Genomic DNA, 27,173 nt, shown 5'->3' with positions numbered 1-27,173 from the left:
GGCATTGGAGTCATAGCAGTAAGCAATTTTCCTTCTTTGAAAAAAGCTCCAATCTATTTGTTAGGTACACCCAGAACCCACACCCAAACACACCACACACACTTTCTGAATAGAAGTGAGGCAAGCAGGTAGTAGAAGACTTTTCTGCCACATCAGACCTCAAGGTAATGTTCTCCTTCCCTGCCTTCCTTTCCACCCATCTCCTCCCACACCCCCAGCTAATTAACAGCCTCCTATTCATTTGCCAAGGCTGTCTGAGTTTCTTTGCCAAAAAACCACACCCATGAAATCTCCTTTGCCTGTATCCAGTTATACCAGCCCTGCTGCTTGCTGGAAGCCTCCCTGTCCTTCACTTCCTTGAACAGCCCTAAAATCTGGACCCACAGTTAACTGGGCTTCTTCTGAGACAGCAATACCAGAGCCCACAATTTTGTACTAACATTTATAATGAAATTGTCAAACCCTCCATTTCAAAAATAGACCTGAAGTTGGTTTGGGATTTTAAATAAGATGTATTTTCTTTTTCTTAGTTTATTCAGTCCTGGTTGAGCTTGGATTTTAGTCTAAACCTGTGCTACCTAGATGGGAAGATGGTGAACCATCTTACAGCAAAGACATCTCTCCCTCAGTCTAAATATTGTCCAGGGTAGAATATTATACCCTACTTCCATGGTGAATATTGGTAAGAATGAGAAATGATATAATTTGGAGGTAAGTACCCCAGGCTGAAGTTCAAATACCTGCATTCCAAATCATGACCTTGTCGCGGTTTGTCCTTGGCAAGTCAGTGACCCTGTCTGGATCGTTTCCCCATCTCTATGTTGTATTTTTGAAATATTTTCAAGTATATTTTCACATTCTATAATTATCTTTGCCTCTTCTAGCCCACTCATTGACTATAGCATCTGTTCCTTTAGGAGGGCAGATACTACTTAGAAAAAAAGGGTCAGCCTCTATACCCTTCACTACCTCTTTTAAAAATTTATAGCAAAGCAATAAATCTGAAATTTCTAAATTCTTTCAGCTACCTTTTTATTAAAAAAAAAAAAAAAAAAAAGCAAATCTTGGAGTTGGAGTGGCCACCTCATCTTTATTTGCTCAGGACTGACTCAGTTTTATCAATGAAAGTCTCAAATTTTGAGAACTCCCTCAGTCCCATGCAAATCAGGGCAATTGGTTACCCTACTTGGAGGTTTAATAATGAGCCATAGCATAGTGACAACTTAAGAAATGAAGTGGGCCAGGTGTGGTGGCTCATGCATATAATCCCAGCACTTTGGAAGGCCGAGGCGGGCAGATCATCTGAGGTCAGGAGTTCGAGACCAGCCTGACCAACATGGAGAAACCCTATCTCTATTAAAAATACAAAATTAGATAGGTGTGGTGGCACACGCCTATAATGCCAGCTATCAGGAGGCTGAGGCAGCAGAATCACTTGAACCTGGAAGGCGGAAGTTGCAGTGAGCTGAGATCGTGCCACTGTACTCCAGCCTGGGTGACAGAGTAAGACTTTGTCTCAAAAATAAATAAATAAATAAATAAATGAAGAAATGAAGCAGGATGGTAAGAATGTGAGCTGTAGAGAGAGTAGGTGCTTCAGTCACCTATTAGCAAACCAACCCAAATGAGTGACTTCAAACAAGGGCAAGCATTAATTTTGCTCATGAATCTGGGCATTGAATGGCTTAGCCAGGTGGTTCTCACTCAGGATATCTCTTGTGGTTCCCATCAGACAGTGGCTGAGCTGGCATCATCTTTAAGGATTCTTAGCTCACATCAACTCCTGAGCTGGATGCAATTGAACAGCTAATAGCACACACTCCTCAGGTCTTATTCTTTCTCCACATGGTCTCTCCATATGGAGGTCTCAGAATAGCTGAACTCCTCACATGGGAGCCAAAACCTCCAAAAGAAAGTCCTAAAAGAAACTGGTGGAAATGGCAGGGCCTTTCCTAGTTCAACCTGACATCACACAGTATCTTAATCTGTTTTGTGTTGCTAAGACAAAATATCAGAAGCTAGATAATTTATAAAGAAAAAAGGTTTATTTAGCTTATTGTTCTGTAGGCTGGGAAGTTCAAGAATTAAGCTCCAGCATCTGTTCAGTTTCTGGCAAGGGCTTTTGAGCTAGGTCAAAACATGACGGAAGGTCAAAGGGGAAGTGGTTATGAGTGAAAAGGCAAAATCTAAGAAATATCCTGTGTGTATAGTAACCCACTCTCACAGGAACTAATCTAATATGGCCACAGCAAGAACTCACTACTTTGAGAGCAGCACCAAGACATTCAGCAGGGATCTGCCCCCATGACCCAAACACCTCCCACGAGGCCCCACTTCCAAATACCACCGCATTGGGTAAAAATAGGCAACACAGTATGGGTAGATAGTAAGAGAGCTGCTTACCCAGAGCCTTCTTTGGCTCTCAGGTGTCATGGAAGAGACCTACACGTTCCTGCCTGCCTCATGAAGGTGGTGAAAACAAGTTGTTATTTCTGCTGGCAAAGATGCCACACATCATTGGTGAGGTGACCCTGGAGAATCTTAAGCTGAGAGTCCCAGGAACCCTCAGACCTTAGGCAGAAAGAACAGCGGCACCGAAAAACTGAGGAAAAAGTGAGTCTACAGAAGGAAAGTCCAGGTTGACTGAGCCCAGAGAACAGACTAAGTTGTCCAAAGGCAGGGCAGCAAAGCACCCCCGAACTCCACCACCTGACTAGACAGACAAGAGCATTGCCACCGAGACAGGTGGGGCTGGAGTGCAATAGAATAACTAGTCCTCTCTTCTCTGCCACCTTGAGGTCACATGAGCCTCCAAATCCATCTAGGAGAGGAGCAGGTGAAGAGATAAAATCTGAAAGTTCTCTAAGGAAGAGACGACCAAGGAGGGAACTTGAGCAAGTAGGTAGGACCATTTCCTGGGACGGGAAGTCTAGAGAGGAACAGGTTGGGGACAGTATAGGTGGGGTGAGGATTCATTTATTAGACAAAATAGGCCTGGCATGGTGACTCACACCTATATTCCCAACACTGGGAGGCTGAGGCAGGAGGAATGCTTGAGGCCAGGAATTCAAGACCAGTCTGAGCAACAAAGTGACACCCCATCTCTGCAAAAAGTTTAAAAACTTAGCCGGATGTGGTGACGCATGCCTTTGGTCCCAGCAACATTAGAGGCTGAGGCAGGAGGATTGCCTGAGCCCAGGAGGTTGAGGCTGCAGTGAGCCATGATAGCTCCACTGCATTCCAGCCTGGAGAACAGAGTGAGACCATGTCTTAAAAAAAAAAAAATAGGTATAGAGATCAGGAAAAACAAAAATTCCTGGTAGGTGTGGTGGCTCACACCTGTAATTCCAGCACTTTGGGAGGCCATGGCATGAGGATCACTTGAGTCCAGGAGTTTGAGACCAGCCTGGGCAACATAGGAAGACCTCATCTCTACCAAATAATAATAATAGTAATAATAATAATTAGCAGAGCATGGTAGCATGTGCGTGAAGTCCCAGCTACTTGGGAAGCTGAGGAAGGAGGATTGCTTGAGCCCAGGAGGTGGAGGTTACAATCAGCCATGATTGCACCACTGTACTCTCTGCCTGGGTAACAGAGTGAGACCTTGTCTCAAGAAAAAAAAAAAAAAAAAGCCATTTTGATACAGCACTAAATGAAGGTCTCGCTCAGGAGGGTGAGATCTAAAATATGTGAAGAGCCAGGAGAGAACATTCAGGTTAATTGACTGATATCTTCCTGTGGATCAAATTCTTTAATTCATTCTTCAATTGAATATTTTGTCCCTACAGGTCAAATTCCTCAATTATGATCAATCCCTGTAGGCCAAATTCAAATTTAATCTTTTTTGTAGCTTTATTTTTGATAATTTTTTCATTTCATTTCAAATCTCCCAATGAATAGAAATTTATTTCAAAATACACTGCAACCCATTATTGTCAATGCTTCAAACTTACTCTGATTCATGAGTCTATGTATGATAGCATTCAGCCTCTCTCTGGTTTCCAACATGCTCGGGTTAACCATAATGATCCCAACTTCCATTTTTTGTCACGTCTTGGTTTGCACACCCAAAGCATCTAATCCTGTTGGAACAAATGTAAAGCAAAGTGCAAGACAATGACTGGAGCTGGTTGAGATATGTTGGGCTCATATTTGGCCAAATGTATGCGGCACAATCAATTTGCAAATAATGCTTTCAATTCCCTTTTACTTCACATATCAGAACAATTTTCTATTAACTAATATGATGCTTTGACTTCTGGTTTTAGTATATTTTAGTACAAAGATCCAGGAACAAACTCTTCGACTGAATACATCTAAGAGACAGATTTTCAATTGATTCAAATATTCCAGATAAAGGAAGCCATGGGTGCAAAGGTGATGGAGTCACTTGAAAGAGGTGGATTCATTGGCAGGTTTAAAGTCCTGGTTCCTTCTTTCAATCTCAACTCCTATGAGAAAAATCAGGTCAGCTAAAAAGAGAAAAAAAGGCAAATTTTTTCCATCACATCTAAGTTATAGTATGAAGCACAGAAACCACTCCTTTGATTACCTCTCTCCCTTGGGTTCCCTCTGAGTTGTGAAGCCACTTCCCTGAGCCTCTGCACCTGTGGTTACCTCTATCTGAAATGTTCTTCCCTGGCTTTTCACACCTTTCAGTTCTCACCTTAAATGTCAACTCCTGAGTGAGGCCTTCATTGACCGCCCTATCAAAATAAGCCTACTCTTCTTTTTTCCAATCTCTGTACAGTACCAATTTATATCTTCATTACCCTCGATTCTTCACTGTACCCTCTCCAACCTGCGCCTCTCAAGACTTCTCATTTCAGGAAATAGCCCTACCTATGTGCTTAAACCAAAAGCTTGTCCTTCTAATTACTCTCTCATTTGCCCTCACCCCCACATCCAATCCAACCACAGTCCTGTCAGTTCTGTCTTTAAAATATATCCTAAACACATTCACTTCTCTTGCTCAGCCCTGCCACAAACCCTACTCTAGACCATATCCTTCTCATGTGGGCTGGCTGTGGTGGCCCCGTAACTAGCTTCTTCCACACACCATTCCACATCACATTCAACAAAACATTTAAAAAATATAAATTATTTTTTATATTTAAAAAATTCTCCCTTGGCTCCTCTATAGACCTTTCACAGACTGAGGGTCTTCGCTTAGCCTACAAGGCCTGCAGACTCCCTGCCATGCCAAGCCTTCACCTAACACTGAGCTGTGTTCTACCCTGAACTAACCAGTCATCCTCCTACCTCAGGGCTTGGCTCTTCCTCGACCTGTGACAATATTCCCCATTATCATAACACACATGATGAGAACTTTTCATCATTCAGGCCTTAGCCTAAATGTCATCTCTTTGAAAAAGTTCTCCCTCAACACCTCCTTCCTCTCAATCAGAATTCTCTTCGTTCTTCTTTTCTTTAGTGCACTTACCACTGTGATAAAATCACTAGTTAATCCAAAAGTGTAGTCTTTAGTTTCTAATTCCTCCTCCACGTATTCACTATCTAAGCCCCATGGGAGCAGGTCCCAATATCCCCAGCAGTCAGAACAATACATATCTGGCTCATAGGTGCTCAGATTAAACAAGTAACAAACAAATAAATGAATGAATGAACAGCTTGAAAACCACTTATTCCCTAAAAGAGGAACATTTTTTTTCTGGTCTTGTTTTCCTCACCTGTGAAATGAGGCTATTGAATAAAGGAATCCCCAGACCTCTTTTTAGCCTAAATGACTGGGATTCTTGCTGTAATTGAAATGGCACTCAAGTAGTTGAATCAGTGAAGGCATCTTTTCTCCACAGACAGTTTAAATGGCTATTTAAATCTTCTCCTAAAGTATGAATTAGTGTCTACAAAGATAGTATAACTTTATTAATTAATAATATATCATAGTTAATACTTGCCAATTAAGTAAGGAGGACCAAGTAAGATGTAAGTCCATCATTACAACAAATGTTGCTGTGTTCCTACTGGGGCAATATTTTTTATTGTCAGTCATACTTGATTTTCAGTTTCAATTCATTTCTCAAGTTCTTCCTGACAAAAAAACTCTAGTGGAAGAAATAATCTTATTTTGGCACAGTTCTCAGCTATGACTTCAGCTTACTACTCCTCAGCAAATGGCAGTAGGACTCAAAGTCAAACACTCCCATTCCAAAGAGAAGTTCCCTTGGAAGAACTACAAACTAAGCCTAAACCAAACCACTAAAACTTTCTCCATATTGACAATCAGGCTATTTTATTTTCTTATCATTTTTGTTCATTGGAGTAGCACTTTTGATTTCCAAGAATTTTTTCATTGCATTTACAAGTCAGCTAACTGTTTGGCTCAAGAGGCCTAGCTTTTGGTCTGTCTTGGCTTTCAACATGCCTTCCTCAGAAAGTGTAATCATTTCTAGCTTTTGATTTAAAGCTAGAGATGGGACTCTTCCTTTTACTTGAACACTTAGCAGCCATTATAAGGCTACTAATGGCTATAATTTCAATGCTGTTTTGTCTCAGAAAATAGAGAAGCCCGAGGAAAGGAAGAGAGATGGGAGAAGGGCCAGTCACTGGAGAAGTCAGAGCACACATAACATTTATCAATTATGTTCACTGTCTTATATGGTCATAGTTCATGGTGCCCCAAAACCATTACAATAGTAACATCTAAGATCACTGATCACAGATCAGCAAAACAGATATAATAATAATAATTTTAAAGTTTGAAATATGCTTGAATAAAGAATATTGCCCCAGTAGGAACATAACAAACCATTTGCAGTTAATAGAGTCTTGATTCTGTATTTTCTTGCATTTAATTATTGGGCTCTAGCCCAGAGAAGCCAAATTCAAAAAAAGCTAAATGCCAGATATGAATAGACCCTTGATCACAAGCAGTTTATTCCAACATTTGTTGTAATGATGGACTTACATTTTACTTGGTCCTCCTTACTTAATTGGCAAGTATTAACTATGATATATTATTAATTAATAAAGTTATACTATCAAAAATTTGACACAAAGACACAAAGTGAGCACATACTGTTGGGAAAATGGCACCAATAGACTTGCTCAATGGATGTTTGCCATAACAATTCAATTTGTAAAAAACACAATGTCTATGAAGTGAAGTGCAATAAAACAAGCTATGTCTGCATACCTCCTCTGAAGCTGGATGCCTAAACATCCAGCTTCAGAGGCTAAAGGCATAAAAGAATAAGCTTTGAGAAAAAGTAGAAGTTTGACTAAGAAAATACTAACAAAAAAAGTCTAAGACATCCATAGAAACTTTCCCTATTCTCTTTCTTGTCTTCTGAATAAAATCCATTTTTCAAGGGTCACTTCAAAAGTCACCTCCTTCAGGAAATATTTTCCCAGCCATTCAGGCCACTATAAAATCTTCTTCCTCTAAATTCCTGCCACACTTTGCTTGGAATTACTCAATTCATTAGATTCAGGGATCACAGGTGGTTGCTTATATCTGCTCACCTCCCAGTAGACAATGTACCATTTACCAAATTATCTTCTCTACTCCAGGCACCCAAAAGACAAGGACTTTCTCTTACTGAGAATGCTCAGCAAAACCTAGTATCACACTTTTATTTTAATGTTCAAAATCATTGTTGCTTTTATTCTAAGTATTGGTAAAATACAGATATATCCTAGTACTCTCAAGAGCACTTTCTTTCCCTTTCTTTCTTTTTTTCTTTCTCTTTCTTCTTTCTTTCCTTCCTTCCTTCTCTCTCTCTCGCTCTCTTTCTCTTCTTTCTTTCTTTTCCTTCTCTCTCTCTTTCTTTTCTTTTCTTTCTTTCTTTTTCTTTCTTTCTTTTTTGTTGTTTTTCTTGTTGAGATGGAGTCTCACACTGTTGCCCAGGCTGGAGTGCACAATCTCGGCTCATTACAACCTTGGCCCCCCAGGTTCAAGCGATTCTTCTGCCTCAGCCTCCCGTGTAGCTGGGACTACAGACATATGCCACCATGTCCAGTTAATATTTTTCTATTTTTAGTAGAGACGGGGTTTCACCATGTTGGTTAGACTGGTCTCCAATTCCTGACCTCAAATAATCTGCCCACCTCAGCCTACCAAAGTGCTGGGATTACACGTGTGAGTCACCATCATGAGCATTTTTACTCACCACTAAGTTTCTAGTTTGTTTTGATATAGGGCCTCATTCTGTCACCCAGGCTGGGGTTCAATAGTGCAATTATGGCTCACTGCAGCCTCAAACCCCGGGCACAGTGGCTCATGCCTATAATCCCAGAACTTTGGGAGGCCAAGGTGGGCAAATAATTTGATATCAGGAGTTTGAGACCATCCTGGCCAATATGGTGAAACTCCATCTCTACCAAAAGTACAAAAAAAAAAAAAAGTAGCCAGGTGTGGTGGTATGCACCTGTAATCCCAGCCAATCGGGAGACTAAGACATGAGATTCACTCGAACCCAGGAGGCGGAGGTTGCAGTGAGCCAAGATACTGCCACTGCACTCCAGCCTGGGAAACAGAGCAAGACTGCGTCAAAGAAAAGAAAAAAAGAAAAGAAAAGAAAAGAGAGAGAGAAAGAAAGAAAAAGAAAGAAAAGAAAAGAAAGTAAGAAAGAAAGAAAGAAAGAAAGAAAAGGAAAGGAAAAGAAAAGAAAAGAAAACCTGGGCTCAAGCAATCCTATTGCCTCAGCCTCTCAAGTATCTAGAATTACAGGTATGCCCCCATTACACCTGGCTTTTTTTTTTTTTTTTTTGAAAGACGGGGCCTCACTATATTGCCCAGGCTAATTTCAAACTCATGGCCTCAAGCAATGCTCCTACCTCAGCCTCCCAAAATGCTGAGATTACAGTTGTGAGCCATCATCCCCAAGCACCACTTAGTTTCTATTTAACTTTTTATTTGGAAATAATTATAGATTCTCAGGAAGTTGCAAAATAGTCATTGCACTCTTTTCCTAGCATCCCCCTAGTGGTAACATTCTATATATAATATAAAAACATGAAATCGACTTTGGTATAATACTGTTAACTAGACTACAGATCTTTTTCAATTTCACCAGTTTTTGCATGTGTTCACTTGTTTGTGTGTGTGTGTGTATGTGTATTTCTGTGCAATTTTATTTCATGTATATATTTATATAGCCACCACAATAAGAACTCAGAACTGTTCAATCACCCCAAAGAAACCCTCCATACTCTCCCTTTATCTTCACACCCACTCCTCATGCCTGTCACTATAGTTTTGTCATTTTGAAAATGTTATAGAAATGGATTCATACAATATGTAACCTTTTGCAATTGGCTTTTTTCACTCAGCATAACGCCCTTGAGATTCATCCAGATTGTTGCATGTATCAATGGTTCATTTCTTTTTTTATTGCTGAGTAGTATTCCACTGTATAGATGTACTAGAGTTTGGCTCTTTCCAGTTTGGGACTATCACAAAGCTGCTAGAAACACTTGTTTGCAGATGTTTGTGTGCAGCTAAGTTCTCATTTTTCTGGGATAAATGCTCAAAAGTGAAATTGCTCGGTCATCGTGGTAAGTACATGTTTTGATTTATAAGAAACTGCCAAATATCTTTCCACAGTATCTGTGCCATTAGACATCTTAACAATGTATGAGAAATCTAGTTTCTCTGCATTCTCTCCAGCATTTGGGAGGATTACTATTTTGCTTCATCTGATGGGTGAGTAGTGATATCTTGCTGTGGTTTTAATTTGCCTTCTCCTAACAGCTAATGATGTTGATATCTTTTTATGAGCTTGTTTGTCATCTGTATCTCCTCTTTGGTAAAGTAGCTGTTCTAGTCTTTTGTGCATTTTCCAATTGATCTGTTTGTTTTTTCACTGATGAGTTTGAGAGTCTTGGTACAGTCTAGATATAAGACTTTTGTCAAATTTGTGGTTTGAAAATATTTTCTATGTAACTTGTCTTTTCATACTCTTAACAGGTTATTTTGCTGTGCAAACATCTTAAAGTTTTTACAGACCCATTTACTAGCTCTGTCTTTTATGGATGGTGTGTTTGGTGTCATATCTAAGAACTGTTCACCTAGCCCTAGGTCTAGAAGATTTTTCCCTATGTTTTCTTTTAGGAGTTTGTATAGTTTAAATTTTATGTTTAGATTCATGATCCATTTGGGATTAATCTTAATATGAGGTATCAGGGTTAGGTCGTGGTTTATTTTTTTGCCTATAGATGCCCAATTGTTCTAGCACCATTAGTTGAAAAGACTATACTTTCTCCATTGAATTGCTTTGCTTCTTTGCCAAAAAAAAGTACGCTGGGCAGTAGATTCTGACAAGAGTTGTAAACAGGTACTCGAACAAGTGCATGTACACATATGTTCATAGCAGCACTATTCACAACAGTCAAAAAGTAGAAACAGCATGTATGTCCATCAACAGGTGAATGCAAAAACAAATTGTAGTATAGACATAAAATGCAATATTTTCAACCATAAAAAGGAATGAAGTATTAATACATGCTACAAGGAAAATGAACCTCAAAATCATTATGTTAAGGAAAAGAAGTCAGACACAAAATGTGACGTATTATGTAAGTCTGTTTGTCTGAAATATTCAGAATAGGTAAATTCATAGAGATGGAATGATGATTGGTGGTTACTAGGACCAGAAGAGAAGAAGGAATAGGGAGCAACTGCCTAAAAAACACAGGATTTCCTTTGAGGCAGTAAATGTGTTTAGAAGTAGAGATGGCAGTTGTACAACATTGTGAATGCACTAAATGCCATTGAAATATTCCATTCAGTGGAATAAAGAAACAGGGTTTAATTGACTCACAGTTCTGTATGACTGGAGAGGCAACAAGAAACTTACAATCGTGGCGGAAGGCACCTCTTCACAGGGCAGCAGGAGGGAGAATGAGTGCCGAGTGAAGGGGGAAGCCCCTTATAAAGCCATCAGATCTTGTGAGAATTCACTCACTATCACAAGAACATCATGGGGGAAACTGCCCCATGATTCAATTATCTCCACCAGGTCCTGCCTTTGACATGTGGGGATTATTGCAATTCAAGGTGACACTTGGGTGGAGACACAGAGCCAAACCAATATCCAGAATAGGTAAATTCATAAAGATGGAATGATGATTGATGATTACCAGGGCCAGGAGAGAAGGAGGAATAGGAAGCAACTGCTTAACAGATACAGGATTTCCTTTAGGGCAATAAAGTGTTTGTAATAGAGATGGCAGTTGTACAACATTGTGAATGCTCTAAATGGCACTGAATTAGTCACTTTAAAATGATAACTTTATGTTATGTGAGTTGCGCTCAATCAAAAAAATTAATTGAATGCAAAAAAAAAGCTACATGTACAAATACATGCAACTATTCAACTACACAACTATTCAACTACACAACTATATAACTATATGCTTACACTCATGGTAGGTATATAGTTAACACTGTGCTTTTCACAGATAGGGCCGACATCCAACCAAAGGTGAACTGAGTAACTGGATATGTACTCTTCACCAGACCTTTTCTCTCACTGTACTGGAGTTTTCGCCATAGGCACAGATCTCCCTGCCCTAACATACATTCACAGGCCCCCTAATATTTCTCTATTATATTCAAGTAGAGGTTGACTTTGCTGACACAAATTGGCATAAGGTCTCAAGAAACTAGACTTTTGGTGAAAGTCGATTTATATTAACACTTTTATTTTCTGCTTACTCACCTTATTGCTTTAAAAAACTTTCTAAGTATTAAATGTAATATTTGCATGCATAATTTAAGTAAAGAAAGGAGGAGTTTTACCTTTCTGTTACTCTCTAGAATTATTTGGAGTATAAATGGCCAGCTTTTAAGGATATTTCAATTTCACAGCTTTGCTTAATTTCATTTTTTACACTAGAGAGAAAGCCTCTGTCAAGCATTTCAAAGACACCCACAACTGTCACCAAGAGCTGTACAGGGGTTAGGCTATCTCCACCTGACCATAGCACATTTCAGTCTCCCTGTACAGAAGGCTGGGCCTATAGTTGGGTTTCTTCACTAGCCAGGCTGAAGGTTAATTGGGAAGTAAAGTCCCACCTCATGCCTGTGCCTAACCAACTGAAGAGCTCATTTGTTGTGTCAAACCTACAATTTGCTGATTTTGTGGACTTGATATGAAGATTGATTTTTGCTACCTTGTCCTTTCTCTCAAATGCTGACAGTGGGATAATAAAGAAAATCTGTTCATGTTGAATCCCTGCTTAGACTTCTCCTTTGAGCTCAGAATAAAGTCCAATGGGCCTGCATGTCACATGAGCCCCTTGGCTTTCCAGCTTCCTCTGGCCACTTCTCCTCCAACCCTGAGTCCCAGGCTCCTACCATCTCAAAATGTTTCCACTTCCAAGACTTAGCCTTCCTTACTTGGCTTGGCACATTTGCATGTGTTGTCATTCTTCAAGCTTGGCTGAAGATAATCCTGCCTTTAAAGTTCTCCTGACCCTTCACAGCTGGGTTAGGAGTCCCTATAGAGGTCCTCCTCTTTCTATGGCAAATCTTACCTACACTGCAATTTTCTGTTGACTTGTTTTTCTTTCTCGTGAGACTAAAGACAAAGATTATGCCAGGCATATAGTAGGTGCTCAACAAATGTTTATAAATTAATATGATTAATTATTGTTTACTAATTATTAAATTATTTATGTTTAATAATTATTGTTTCATATTAAACAATAATTAATTATTGTTTAATAAAATATATTTATTGGACTCCTATTTTATGCCACACACTGTTCTCAATGTGAAGATGTGGCATTTTACAAGGCAAAGCCCTTTCCCTCTTGGAGCTTATATTAGAATGAAATAAGGAGAAAGACATAAGTATAAGAATGCACATATATATATATATACACACACACACACACACACATATATAAAAAATCAAGTTTTAGGTGGTGATAAGGGATATGAAGAAAAGCAAAGCATGGTGAATGAATAAATGAATGGATGAAGAACTCAGAGATAGAAATCAAGCAGTTCAGACCACACTGCCATAGAAGCCTCGTCTTTATACTGCCAGTTCTCTCTGCCTGGACTGTTCATCACGCAAACATCTACCTCTTGTCTCACTCCCTCAAACTCCTTAGCTCCTTGCTCAATTGCTGTTTTATTTGTGAATTCTTACATAATTACAATACCAATACCAATATTCTGCTACAAATTCAAACATGAAAGTACATAGATTCATTTTTTTAACTTGTTTATATCCTACAAATATTTATTGAATGCCTGCTAGATGCTTACACTGCTCTAGGGCTGGGATACAGTAGGGCACAGAACAAAAATTTATGTCCTTATGGATCCTACATGCTAGTGTTAGCAAGTAAATATATAATATGTCAGATGGTGATAAGTGCTTTGAGAAAAAAATAAAGCAAGGAAAAAAGTGAAGAAATTCTTAGGTATGTGTGGAGAGGTATGAATTATTAGTATTGTAACTAGTCAAGGAAGAACTCACAAATAAAGCAACATTTGAGCAGAGAACTAAGGAGGTAAGGGAGTGAAACAAGTATGTATACACCTGCATGCTGAACAGTCCAGGAAGAGAGAACTACCAGTGTAAAGACCCTGAGGCAGGGCAAGGCTTCTGAACCTGAAACTTGCTCTTAATATGCAGTAGAAGCACAGGTTACAGCAGAGTGCACGCTACACTGAAAGTCAAACAAACCCAGGTGTAAGACTTGGGGATCCCACTTATTGGTTGTATGGCTTTAACCCAGTTTTTAACCACCTTGAGTTTTCAATTATTTATTTGTATAATTCACGCCTATCTGAAAGCCTGGTCATGATACTCCAGTGGGATAATGGACCCTATAAACTGTGACAGATTATAAATGTCACATAACTACCTTTCTTATGCCTTATCTTCTAAGATTGACAGTAATAGTAACTAGATCATTTAAAACCAATGATGAAGAGCAACTGCTATATCTAAATGCAACATGGAATTATAGAATTTTTAGCTTATTGTGGCATGTTTGTATTATGTACCTACCCATTTATATAAACATTTACATAATGTGACTTATTGAACATTTGTTCAATCTCAGCTTTTTTTTTTTTTTTTTTTCTGAGATGGAGTTTCACTCTTTTTGCCCAGGCTGGAGTGCAATGCTGTGATCTCGGCTCACTGCAACCTCCACCTCCCAGGTTCAAGTGATTCTTCTGCCTCAGCCTCCCAAGTAGCTGTTACAGGCACCCATCACCATGCCCACCTAATTTTTTGGATTTTTAGTAGAGACAGGGTTTCCCCATGTTGGCCAGGCTGGTCTCAAACTCCTGACTGCAGATGATCCACCCGTCTTGGTATCCCAAAGTGCTGGGATTACAGGTGTGAGCCACTGCACCTGGCCCAATCTCAGCATTCTTTGAAAGAGCTATCATTTCTGATCACTAATAGTATTAATATTTCCTACATCTTTCAAGTTAAATATTTTTTTAATTGTACTTTAGGTTCTGGAATACATGTGCAGATCATGCAGGATTGTTGCATAGGTACATATGTGGCAAGGTGGTTTGCTGCCTTCATCCCCCCATCACCTATATCTGGAAGTTAAATATTTTTTAAGAATGACATTTAGTTTTGTTGTTTGTGTACATATATCCTTTGTCAAATTGACTTTGATTCCTGATTCTAGACATTGACCAAATTATTCTTATTATAATTTTATGATTTAAAATTGAATTCAGCTATTCCCTAAGTGCTATGTGAAAAAGAGTCCCTATCATTTTTTGTTTAGATAAGCATAATACATTGGAGGTATAAGTCCAAGGAGACTGAGTATCTAAGCCTTCTAGATGTCTGGGACAGGTCTAACAAGAATACCTGTTTTTGTTGGTGACTGGAACAATGGTGATTGCCTGATCTGGTAGGGAAGTTACCCAAAAGGCAATTTAAGTTTTCATTATGATCCCTCATTGGAGTTCTATTATACACATTATACATGCATATATAATACAGTGCAGTTATATACAAAGCCACATTTATGCATGTTATGAATGATACTGATATTCTGTGGGGCCCAATTGTCCCACACAACTGATGTTTATGGTTTCTTTTGAATAAACATAAAAATTGACCCTCTGTTTTTAAAACTTCAGAAAGTTACATTTGTCTTATCTGAGTTCCTTTCACAAGAAACCAAACATAAGGCCTCCCAGATGGTATAAAGGAACTGACACTTACCAGATTAACACATCCAGACAATGAGAAGCCAGACCCTTCACTCATCATGATTGCCTAACTGACCACCTGCTGCCTCTTCACCAACTCCTCTTCCTTATGCCTACTGAGTTTACGTTTTCCTGCATGTAGTTCCATTTCTTCCATGTTATATATACTGCTGATTTTAGTTGGTCAGGGAGATGAATTTGAGACTGATCTCCCATCTCCTTGGCTGCAGCACCTGATTAAGCCTTCTTCCCTGGAAATACTCCCTGTCTCATTGATTGGCTTTCTGTGCAGTGAGCAGTAGGACCTAGAACTCCTGGCATTTCAGTAACAATACAAGGGATTTTTTATTGCATTTTAGGTTTTGGGGTACATGTGAAGAACATGCAAGATTGTTGCATAGGTACACACATGGCAGTGTGATTTGCTGCCTTCCTCCTCATCACCTATATCTGGCATTTCTCCCCATGCTATCTCTCCCCAACTCCCCACCCCCCACTGTCCCTCCCCTATTACCCCTGATGGACCCCAGTGTGTGATGATCCCCTCCCTGTGTCCATGTGTTCTTGTTGTTCAACACCCACCTATAAGTGAGAACATGCAGTGTTTGATTTTCCGTTCTTGTGTCAGTTTGTTGAGAATGATGGTTTCCAGGTTCATCCATGTCCCTAAAAAGGACACAAACTCATCGTTTTTGATGGCTGCATAATATTCCATGGTGTATATGTGCCACATTTTCCCTGTCCACTCTATCATTGATGGGGATTTGGGTTGGTTCCAGGTCTTTGCTATTGTAAACTGTGCTGCAATGAACCTTAGAGTAGAATGACTTATAATCCTTTGGATATATACCCAGTAATGGGATTGCGGGGTCAAATGGAATTTCTATTTCTAGATCCTTGAGGAATCACCACACCATCTTCCACAATGGTTGAACTAATTTACACTCCCACCAACAGTGTAAAAGTGTTCCTATTTCTCCACATCCTCTCCAGCATCTGTTGTCTCCAGATTTTTTAACGATCGCCATTCTAACTGGCGTGAGATGGTATCTCAATGTAGTTTTGATTTGCATTTTTCTAATGACCAGTGATAATGAGCATTTTTTCATAAGTTTGTTGGCCTCATGTATGTCTTCCTTTGTAAAGTGTCTGTTCATATCCTTCACCCACTTTTGAATGGGATTGTTTGTTTATTTCTTGTAAATCTGTTTTAGTTCTTTGTAGATTCTGGATATCAGCCCTTTGTCAGATGGGTACACTGCAAACATTTTTTCCCATTCTGTTGGTTGCCGATTCACTCTAATGACTGTTTGTTTTGCTGTGCAGAAGCTGTGGAGTTTGATTAGGTCCCATTTGTCTATTTCGGCTTTTGTTGCCAATGCTTTTGGTGTTTTGGTCATAAAGTCCTTGCCTACACCTATGTCCTGAATGGTTTTGCCAAGGTTTCCTTCAAGGGTTTTTATGGTGTTAGGTCTTATGTTTAAGTCTTTAATCCATCTGGAGTTAATTTTAGTGTAAGGTGTCAGGAAGGGGTCCAGTTTCTGCTTTCTGCACATGGCTAGCCAGTTTTCCCAACACTATTTATTAAACAGGGAATCCTTTCCCCATTGCTTGTTTTTGTTAGGCTTGTCAAAGATCAGATGGTTGTAGACGTGTGGTGTTGCCTCCAAAGCCTCTGTTCTGTTCCATTGGTCTACATCTCTATTTTGGTACCAGTACCACGCTGTTTTGATTACTGTCACCTTGTAGTATAGTTTGAAGTCTGGTAGTATGATGCCTCCTGCTTTGTTCTTTTTTTTTGCTAAGAATTGACTTAGCTATGCGGGCTACCTTTTGGTTCCATATGAAGTTTAAGGTGGTTTTTTTCAGTTCTGTGAAGAAGGTCATTGGTAGCTTGATGGGGATAGTGCTGAATCTGTAAATGACTTTGGGCAGTATGGCCATTTTCACGATATTGATTCTTCCTAACCATGAACATGGAATGTTTCTCCATCTGTTTGTGTCCTCTCTTATTTCATTGATCAGTGGTTTGCAGTTCTCCTTGAATAGGTCCTTTACATTCCTTGTTAGTTGTATTCTTAGGTATTTTATTCTCTTTGTAGCAATTGTGAATGGCAGTTTGTTCTTGATTTGGCTCTCTTTAAGTCTGTTATTGGTGTATAGGAATGCTTGTGATTTTTGCACATTGATTTTGTATCCTGAGACTTTGCTGAAGTTGCTTATCAGTTTCAGGAGATTTTGGGCTGAGACGATGGGGTCTTCTAGATATATAATCATGTCATCTACAAATGGAGACAATTAGACTTCCTCCTTTCATATTTGAATACCCGTGATTTTTTTTTCTTGCCTGATTGCTCTGGCTAGAACTTCCAGTACTATATTGAATAGGAGTGGTGAGAGGGCATTCTTGTCTAGTGCCAAATTTAAAAGGGAATGCTTCCAGTTTTTGCCCATTCAGTATGATATTGGCTGTTGGTTTGTCATAAATAGCTTTTATTATTTAGAGATATGTTCCATCAATACCTAGTTTATTGAAGGTTTTTAGCATAAAGGGCTGTTGAATTTTGTCAAAGGCCTTCTCTGCATCGAGATAATCATGTGGTTTTTGTCTTTGGTTCTGTTTATGTGGTGAATTATGTTTATAGACTTGCGTATTTTGAACCAGCCTTGCATCCCTCGGATGAAGGCTACTTGATCATGGTGGATAAGCTTTTTGATGTGCCAGTATTTTATTGAAGATTTTTGCATCTATGTTCATCATGGATATTGGCCTGAAGTTTTCTTTTCTTGCTGAGTCTCTGCCAGGTTTTGGTATCAGGATGATGTTGGTCTCATAAAATGATCTGGGAAGGATTCCCTCTTTTTGGATTGTTTGGAATAGTTTCAGAAGGAATGGTACCAGCTCCTCTTTGTATGTCTGGTAGAATTCGGCTGTCAACCTGTCTGGACCTGGGCTTTTTTTGGGTGGTAGGCTCTTAATTGCTGCCTCAACTTCAGTCCTTGTTATTGGTTTATTCAGGGTTTCGACTTCTTCCTGGTTTAGGCTTGAGAGGATGCAAGTGTCCAGGAATTTATCCATTTCTTACAGGTTTACTAGTTTATGTGCATAGAGTTGTTGTAATAATCTCTGATGATGGTTTGTATTTCTGTGGAATCTGTGGTAATATCTCCTTTATCGTTTTTTATTGCATCTATTTGATTATTCTCTCTTTTCTTTTTTATTAATCTGGCTAGTGGTCTGTCTATTTTGTTGATCTTTTCGGAAAACCATCTCCTGGATTTATTGATTTTTTTGAAGTGTTTTTTTGTATCTCTATGTCCTTCAGTTCTGCTCTGATCTTAGTTATTTCTTGTCTTCTGCTAGGTTTTGAGTTTTTTTTTGGATCTTGCTCCTCTAGCTCTTTCAATTTTGATGATAGGGCGTCAATTTTAGATCTCTCCTTCCTTCTCATGTGGGCATTTATTGCTATATATTTTCCTCTAGAGGCCGCTTTAAATGTGTCCCAGAGATTCTGGTATGTTGCCTCTTCGTTCTGATTGGTTTCGAAGAACATCTTTATTTCTGCCTTAATTTCATTGTTTATCCAGTCAACATTCAAGAGCCAGTTGTTCAGTTTCCATGAAGTTGTGCGGTTCTGAGTTAGTTTCTCAATTCAGAGTTCTAACTTGATTGCACTGTGTTCTGAGAGACTGTTTGTTATGATTTCCGTTCTTTTGCATTTGCTGAGGAGTGATTTACTTCCAATTATGTGGTCAATTTTAGAGTAGGTGCGATGTGGTGCTGAGAAGAATGTATATTCTGTGGATTTGGGGTGGAGAGTTCTGTAAATGTCTATTAGGTTTGTTTGGTCCAGGGCTGAGTTCAAGTCCTAGACATCCTTGTTAATTTTCTGTCTCGCTAATCTGTCTAATATTGACAATGGGGTGTTAAAGTCTCCCACTATTATTGTGTGGGAGTCTAAGTCTCTTTGTAAGTCATTAAGAGCTTGTCTTATGTATCTGGGTGCTCCCGTATTGGGTGCATATGTATTTAGGATCATTAGTTCTTCTTGTTGCATTGATCCTTTTGCCATTATGCAATGTCCTTCTTTGTCTCTTTTGATCTTCGTTGGTTTAAAGTCTATTTTATCTGAGATAAGAATTGCAACTCCTGCTTTTTTTTTGCTCTCCATTTGCTTGGTAAATCTTCCTCCATCCCTTTATTTTGAGCCTTTGTGTATCCTTGCATGTGAGATGGGTTTCCTGGATATAGCACACTGATGGGTTTTGGCTTTTTATCCAATTTGCCAGTCTATGTCCTTTGATTGTGGCATTTATCCCATTTACATTTAGGGTTAATATTGTTATGTGTGAATTTGATCCTCCCATTTTGATGCTAGCTGGCTGTTTTGCCTGTTAGTTGATGCAGTTTCTTCATTGTGTTGATGCTCTTTACCATTTGATATGTTTTTGGAGTGGCTGGTACTGGTTGTTCCTTTCTATGTCTAGTGCTTCTTTCAGGAGCTCTTGTAAAGCAGGCCTGGTGGTGATGAAATCTCTGAGTACTTGCTTGTTCACAAAGGATTTTATTTTTCCTTCATTTATGAAGCTTAGTTTGGCTGGATATGAAATTCTGGGTTGAAAGTTCTTTTCTTTAAGGATGTTGAATATTGGCCCCCACTCTCTTCTGGCTTGTAGGGTTTCTGCTGAGAAATCTGCTGTGAGTCTGATGGGCTTCCCTTTGTGGGTAACCCGACCTTTCTGGCTGCCCTTAGCATTTTCTTCTTCATTTCAACCCTGGTGAATCTGATGATTATGTGCCTTGGGGTTGCTCTTCTTGAGGAATATCTTTATGGTGTTCTCTGTATTTCCTGGACTTGAATATTGGCCTGCCTTGCTAAGTTGGGGAAGTTTTCCTGGATAATATCCTGAAGAGAATTTTCCAGCTTGGATTCATTCTCTCCATCACATTCAAGTACACCTATCAAACGTAGATTAGGTCTTTTCACACAGTCCCACATATCTTGGAGACTTTGTTCATTCCTTTTTCCCCTTTTTTCTCTAACCTTGCCTTCTCATTTTATTTCATTGAGTTGATCTTTGACCTCTGATATCCTTTCTTCTGCTTGGTCAATTCAGCTGTTGAAACTTGTGTATGCTTTGCGACGTTCTCATGTTGTGTTTTTCAGCTCCATCAATTCACTTATATTCCTCTCTATGTTGTTTATTCTCATTAACATTTCGTCAAATCTTTTTTCAAGGTTCTTAGTTTCTTTGCATTGGGTTAGAACATGTTCTTTTAGCTCACAGAAGTTTCTTATTACCAACCTTCTGAAGCCTGATTCTGTCAATTCATCACACTCATTCTCCATCCAGCCTGGTTCCCTTGCTGGTGAGCAGTTGTGATCCCTTGTAGGAGGAGAGGTGTTTTGGTTTCGGGTGTTTTCATCCTTTTTGCTCTGGTTTCTTCCTATATTTGTCTATTTATCCACCTGTCGTCTTTGTAGTTGTTGACTTCAGATTGGGTCTCTGAGTGGACATCCAGTTTGTTGATGATGAAGTTATTTCTTTCTGTTTCTTAGTTTTCCTTCTAACAGTCTGGCCCCTCTGCTGTAGGACTGCTGAGGTCCACTCCAGGCCCTGCTTGCCTGGGGATCAACTGCAGCAGCCTCCACGCTTTCACTGGGAGCTGCAATCCTGAGCTGCTCCTAATCAGCCATCTTGGATCCCTCTGTCACAAGGGATTTTTGAGTGTAATTCCATACTATACAAGTCCTTCAGAAACCAGTATAGGAATGCATACAAAGGTAATTCACAGATAAGGCAGCATATGATGAGTGTCAAATGACTGATGAAGACAAAGTACAATGCAGGGTTAAGAGATTTCAGGGGTGAGGTCATTTACTAAATCAGACAGTCAGGAAAGGTTTACATATGAGTTGGGACTTAAATTAAGGATATATGATGCAGAGATACGAGGAAGAAGATATTTCCAAAAAAAAAAGAAAGAAAGAAAGAAGGTAAGGGCCTAGAGAGGGTGCCCACAGAGGATGTTTAGGAGACACTAAATGAAACAATGTAGCTGGAACCAACTGCTGATCTAAAATAAATGGTTCATATAGGACTACATTTAAAATGAAGGGTTGGAAGAACAGTTGGTTATAAGAGAATATGGAAGGCCTAGAATGAATTGATCCTTAATACTCACATATACTGTTGGTGGGAGTAGTAAATTATTAAAGCTTTCTAGGAGGCAGTTTGGCAATATTTCTCAAACTTTATGTACTCTTTGAATTAGTTATTCCACTTCTAGGAATTTACTCTAAGGATATAGTGAGAGAACATCTTAAAGATTTTGTAGAAGGATGTTTACTACAGCATTACTTATAACAGGAAAATAAAACTAACTGTCCCACATACTGAACTGGTAATAAATAATAGTATCTCTGCATATGGAATCCAATGCAACCATGAAGCAAGCTTTATTATTATTATTATTATTATTATTATTGGTTACTGAGAAGATTCAAAGATAATAAAAACACGAATTAAAGAAAACTAATTGCAAAAAGTATTTATACAATATGATTCCAATTTTAAATGGTTATATAAGATGGGCAGTGAATAAAACAAAATGTTAAGAGTGGTAAATGGCTGAATTCTTTTTTTAATCTCAAGGCAATCAATACTTACCTGAGTGTTCCTTCAGTGCCAATATGATAAACTGGGTTAATGTGTTGGAGGACATTTGTCAAGATTGCCTCTCCCATGGAAAGGATAGTTCTTGTCTCATGGAGGACAGTTCTCTTACAACAGAGCCTTCCTGAAGCCAGTGCCTGAAGTACAAAGCACAGCGAAAGGCCAGTAGCAGACATTTTTAAGGTTTCACAGATCATACCAAGTAAGAACAGAGTCTTTAGTGAGTGTTTACTTTGGTGCTAGACCTTGTGCTTTTGCTTTGCATAGATGTTCTAATGTAAATCCCCAACTGTCCTATAAGTTAGCTACCAGCATTATTCTCATTTTACAGATGGAGAATCTGAGGTATGGAGAGGTTAAGTTTCTTTTGAATAAACATAGAAATTGATCATTCTGGTCTTAAAACTTCAGAAAGTTACATTTGTCTTATCTGCGTTCCTTTTGCAAGAAAGGGTACACAGTTAAGTGATGGAGCCAGCATCCAAATGCAGACAATAACTCCAGATGACTCTAGAGTACACACTGACTACTGCACTCTGTTAACCCATTTTAATGCAAAAGAGGACAACAATTCATCCTGTAGATCTCCTCATTTCAGGGCCATCTGTCACAATGTCCTTGATGGAGAGTTAGGCAGCATACAATCAAATAGGAACACTCTGGATGGGGCCTGTGGGAGCCATCTGGTGTTAGGCCTGGAACTTACAAACTGTGTAACTTCAGGCAAGTCATAACTCATTTGGGCCTTGACTTTCTCATGGGTAAAAAAGGGAAATAATATCTGAATGGCTGGCCTCCCAGGATGGCTGTGAAGATCAAAGAAGACAAAAATACATAAAGTCCTGTGAAAACTATCAAGCGGCACGCAAGTGGTATAAGGTATTATTAGTCACAATACTAGCAAGGAAATCTCAGAATATTAAGATTGGACATCAAATTCCTCTGAGAAGCTCCTCAAGAGTCATTTTCAAGGAGTATATCATACAGTCCCACAGACAATTGCTCCAGCTGTGACCTGACATTAGTGATGTGCCATTCGGACAAAGCATCAAGTTTGCATCCCTCAGCAACACACCATGTGCTGCCGACACCGACTGAGTAATGGACACCATCTGAGGTGGACTGGATAACAGCACTCACACAACCCAAATCCCCACTTGGAAAGCCATCTGTAGAACTTACTCTGATGTTCTGGAAATAAGAACTATCCTAGGTTCACAAGGGAGAACTTAGGTGAGTAATGATGGTGCCCACTACATACCATTACATGCTAGGCTCTTCAAAAACATCTTCTCTAAGTCTCACAGTGTCCCTGCTGTTACCTTATTTTACAGTTTAAAAAAGTGAGACTCAGGGAAGTTTAGAGGATGTACAAAGAGCAAATTAAAGGATGATGACACAGTTTTGTCCCTCCATCTTTATTCTGACAAACTTATCCAAACTTTTTGGATTCAGTCCTCCAAAATAAAGATAATTAATAAATCACACTAATTTCTGGGTTTCTGTTGACATGTTAGATGAGTAAAACTGAAATTGACTCAAAATATTCTATTAAAATATAAAACATATATCGTTTTGAGATCAATTCATGGCAGCCAGGCTAATAAGATCATGTGAATTTAATTGGAAATGTTTTGTCTAATTTTTTCTCAGTTAAGAGGAAAGTTTTTTATTTTTAATTTAAAAAACTGAAAGGAATATTTATAACAACTATGACACATTCTTAATATCAATAATATGTATAAACAACTCCTGTAATACTGTAAGATTGTTTAGCACTCAACCAAATTGGCTCCAAAAATGAGAAAACATATTTCTTCTTTACACAAAGGAAGAAATATAAATTTTTATCAAGTGTGTGTAAGTACACTAGGTAAGTTCAAAGTAAAACAATGAGATCCCATATTTTACCTATTGAATAAGTAGAGATTTTTAGAATTTTTCACATTTAATGTAGTTGAGTGCGATGATGGGCAACCTTTCTGGAAAGTGATTTGCTAACGTGTATAAAGACCCTTCAACAATACGCTCACTGTAGTAAATTCATTATGGTCAAAAATTCTTTGACATAGCCCCCAGAAAGAGGTGTGGCCTATTATAACCACACTCTGGAATTTGGCCTGTGACCACTTTGAGCAATGGAGCATGGTGGAAGGGACTCTGCCAGTTTTGTGCCTAGCCTTGAAGAGAATTAGCAGCTTTCATTTCCTCCCTCCTGGAACCCAGTAGAGAAGCCCATCTGGAGGGCATTCGATGTCCCCAGCCACCAGCCAACACCAGTTTGTCAGCTATATCAATGATCTGTCTTGTAAGTGGATCTCCAGCCCCAGTGAATCACCTCAGCTAACATTATGTGGAACAGAGACGAATTGTCCACAAAGAGCCCTTCCCAAATTGCAAAATTGTGAGCAAATGAATTGTTTCTGTTGTTTTCAATCACTAAGTTTTAAAGTGGTTTGTTACACTGCAATAGATAAATAACATTGCCCCAATAATTTTACTCCTAAGAATTCATGCTCAGGTATTAATTAGAAATGCAGACAAAAGCTCACATTCGAGAGCATTTCTTGTGAAGAAGCTTAGGCAAAGTTTATTGCCTAAATTAGGAAAATAATTATGAAGATCACAGTACATCCATTATGAAAGCAATTTAAATGTTAGCAATTTGGGAAAATACTTACGATATATTTTTAAGTGGAAAAAGTCATACAAAGAGCTATGCATATCAAAGAGAAAAAAATTAAGTTACGAGTGGTCATTTCTGGGCAATAGGATTATAAGTGATTTTATTCTGATCTTCACATTTTTGTGATAACTGCATAATCAGAAAAAAACTTTAAAAATGAGAAAAACTATCAAATTGCAAAATATATTCATAGGTCAAATATTAAGAACAAGAAGTTTTCTTTTAACTATACTTTCAAACTCCTTTTTATAAAAAACATTTTACCAAGGCATTCAGCAGTATTGATGCTGAATTGTTTGCTCTTTCTCATAACTGACATGCTGATATGCAGTTATATTGCAATTTTAAAAGTCAGCGGGAGATGAACCTATTAGCAAAGCCCTTTTATAATCCATAAACTCAATATAAAAATCCTGAATAATTAAGCAGTTCCAAAGATGTGGCAAAAAAATGTGAAATAATTGAAGAAAGGGCTTCAAAAAAAAAAAATCAGACTCACATCATTAAAAGCTTATTTTGGCTAGGCACATCACGTGCCTCAATCCTCTCAACGGCCTTGTGAGGAAAATGTTCTCCCCATTTTACAGATGAGGAAACTTCAGAATTGACCGAAGTGTATACAGCCTGCACCTGGGAGTCCGCCACTGTACACTCCCTCCACTGCACCCCGCACCCCCGCCTCCACAAAGGTCAGTGGTTCAACACGTTTATATGGTGAAAAAAAAAATTATCAAACACATGGGCTATTTGAAAAACCCTTTCTTATATTCAACACAATTAAGTAAAATATACTTAATTGGACTTTTCAATCCTGTTTAGTTACATATTTTCTACTACTAACAGAACTTGAAGAAGTGCTCAAAGGTATTGGGAGGAGGGGGATCAGTTTACAAAGTAGAGGTAGTTAGTCATGCAGCTCCCTCCTCACTGTCCTCTCTTCCTTGCATCTCTGTGTGGCCCCATCCATAGCATTATTCAGGTTTTTAGGAAGTAGAAAGCTGGTTGTGGTTGTTGGATTTATTCACAATTCATATTGGCTTTATTTCCAGTAAACTATATCCAACCAAGATGTGTAGGGTCAGTATCACAGAGAGTTCCCACAGGACATTTGTCTGGAGACAATGAAAAGACAGATGAAGAGCCAAATCTTAACCAAGTCCAGTGTGTCTTTTTAAATTAAAGAATGTCAAATAATAAAAATAACAGTAACGGCCAAGATTTTCATAGTGTTTACATGTATCAGCTTTTTGCTATGCATTTTATCTGTGAACGTTATCCTACTTAATTCTCATGCCTCTTAATAGGTAGCTACTAATTTTTATTTTCATTTTACAGATGAAGCTAAGAACTCAGACCCCAGATAGATGGTGGTCAGGGTATGAACTGTTTGTCTGATCTCAGTTCATGCTCCTAACCACCATGCTATGTCACATAGACTGCAGTAGCAGGGCTGAGGATTCAGAGATTCCTGCTTCTTTCCTCTTCCACCAGCTCCAGAGGTAATCCTGAGTACAGCAAGGGGAAAAGGGCTGCAGCAGGGAAAGTGGAGAAATGGGAATCCTCATCTTGCAAGGTCAAGCCGGAGGGTGGCCTTTTCCAAAGCCAAGGCTACTTGCTTCCCAGTTCCAAGCTGCAAAGTACACTGCAGTTTCTTTTAAATTGTGTTTGTATTCATCCATCACTCCCCATTTCTAAAAAGTTATCCTTTTAGAAATGAGGAGTGATGGATGAATACAGCAGTATTGATGCTGAATTGTTTGGTTATGAGTTATCCTTTAAGAAATGGCAAGATTGTATCATTGCACTCCAGACTGGGCAACAGAGTGAGACTGTCTCAAAAAAACAAAAACGAAATAAAAAACAATTATGCAACCCTCTTTATTTTTTCTTTAAAAAACCTGTGTCTGCCTTTATCTCCCTGAATGCACACATAGTTTACCATGGCAGTTATATTCCCATTGCAATGCTCTATTCCCAAATAAATACCACTTTCTCTTAGAGAGCCTCTCTCTGTTATTTAGGTTGACAGCTCTAATGTCATTTTCTCAACAATACCTTCCCATACAACAGTATTTAAAACAGAAATGTTTTTCCTACTTGCTTTCCCAAACAAGCAGCCTACATCCCCTTCCCTGGTTTTTCTCCATGGTACTTGTTATGCTCAAATCACCAATTACTCTCCTTCCTTTGTTTTCTATTTATCTGCCTCCCCTAAATGAGGGCAGGTTTCTGCCTTATTCACTGCTCTATTCCCAACAGCTAGAACAGAGCATGACAGAGTAGATACTCAAGAAATGTGTTAGATGAATTAATTAATTAATTGATCAACAAACTCATCGCTTTACAATTGCAAGTTCCCCTCAAAAGACTTGCAAGAGTAAGTTAGTCAGTCAGTGAAAAGATGAACCAGCAAGTTGTCTGGACTTTTCAAACTTCTGGTAATAATTCAGAAAATATTTTGAAAGTCTTACAAAATTATGTGATGATAAATATAATTCCATTCAGATTTTAGGTGACATGTACCCTTTTATACTTTTTTTTTTTTTTGAGACAGAGTTTCACTCTTGTTGCCCCAGCCGGAGTGCAATGGTGACATCTCGGGCACTGCAACCTCCGCCTCCCAGGTTCAAGCAA

General features: G+C 38.8%; 1 long non-coding RNA gene across 1 annotated transcript in view; it reads right to left on the bottom strand.

Annotated features, from left to right (window-relative positions):
• LOC135275859 (uncharacterized) overlaps positions 1 to 27,173 on the bottom strand; it is a 43,182-nt gene that overhangs the window by 8,839 nt on the left and 7,170 nt on the right. Inside the window, exons 2-3 of the long non-coding RNA XR_010343421.1 lie at positions 21,848 to 21,990; positions 3,957 to 4,085 (exon numbers count right to left, since the gene is read on the bottom strand). This is a non-coding gene — a long non-coding RNA (uncharacterized LOC135275859). The remainder of the gene's footprint in view (positions 1 to 3,956; positions 4,086 to 21,847; positions 21,991 to 27,173) is intronic.

This window comes from Aotus nancymaae, unplaced genomic scaffold, assembly GCF_030222135.1.
Source record: "Aotus nancymaae isolate 86718 unplaced genomic scaffold, 86718_ANA_hifiasm-v0.15.2.pri h1tg000019l, whole genome shotgun sequence".
Lineage (NCBI taxonomy): Eukaryota > Metazoa > Chordata > Mammalia > Primates > Aotidae > Aotus > Aotus nancymaae.
This window is presented reverse-complemented; position numbering and strand designations above follow the sequence as displayed.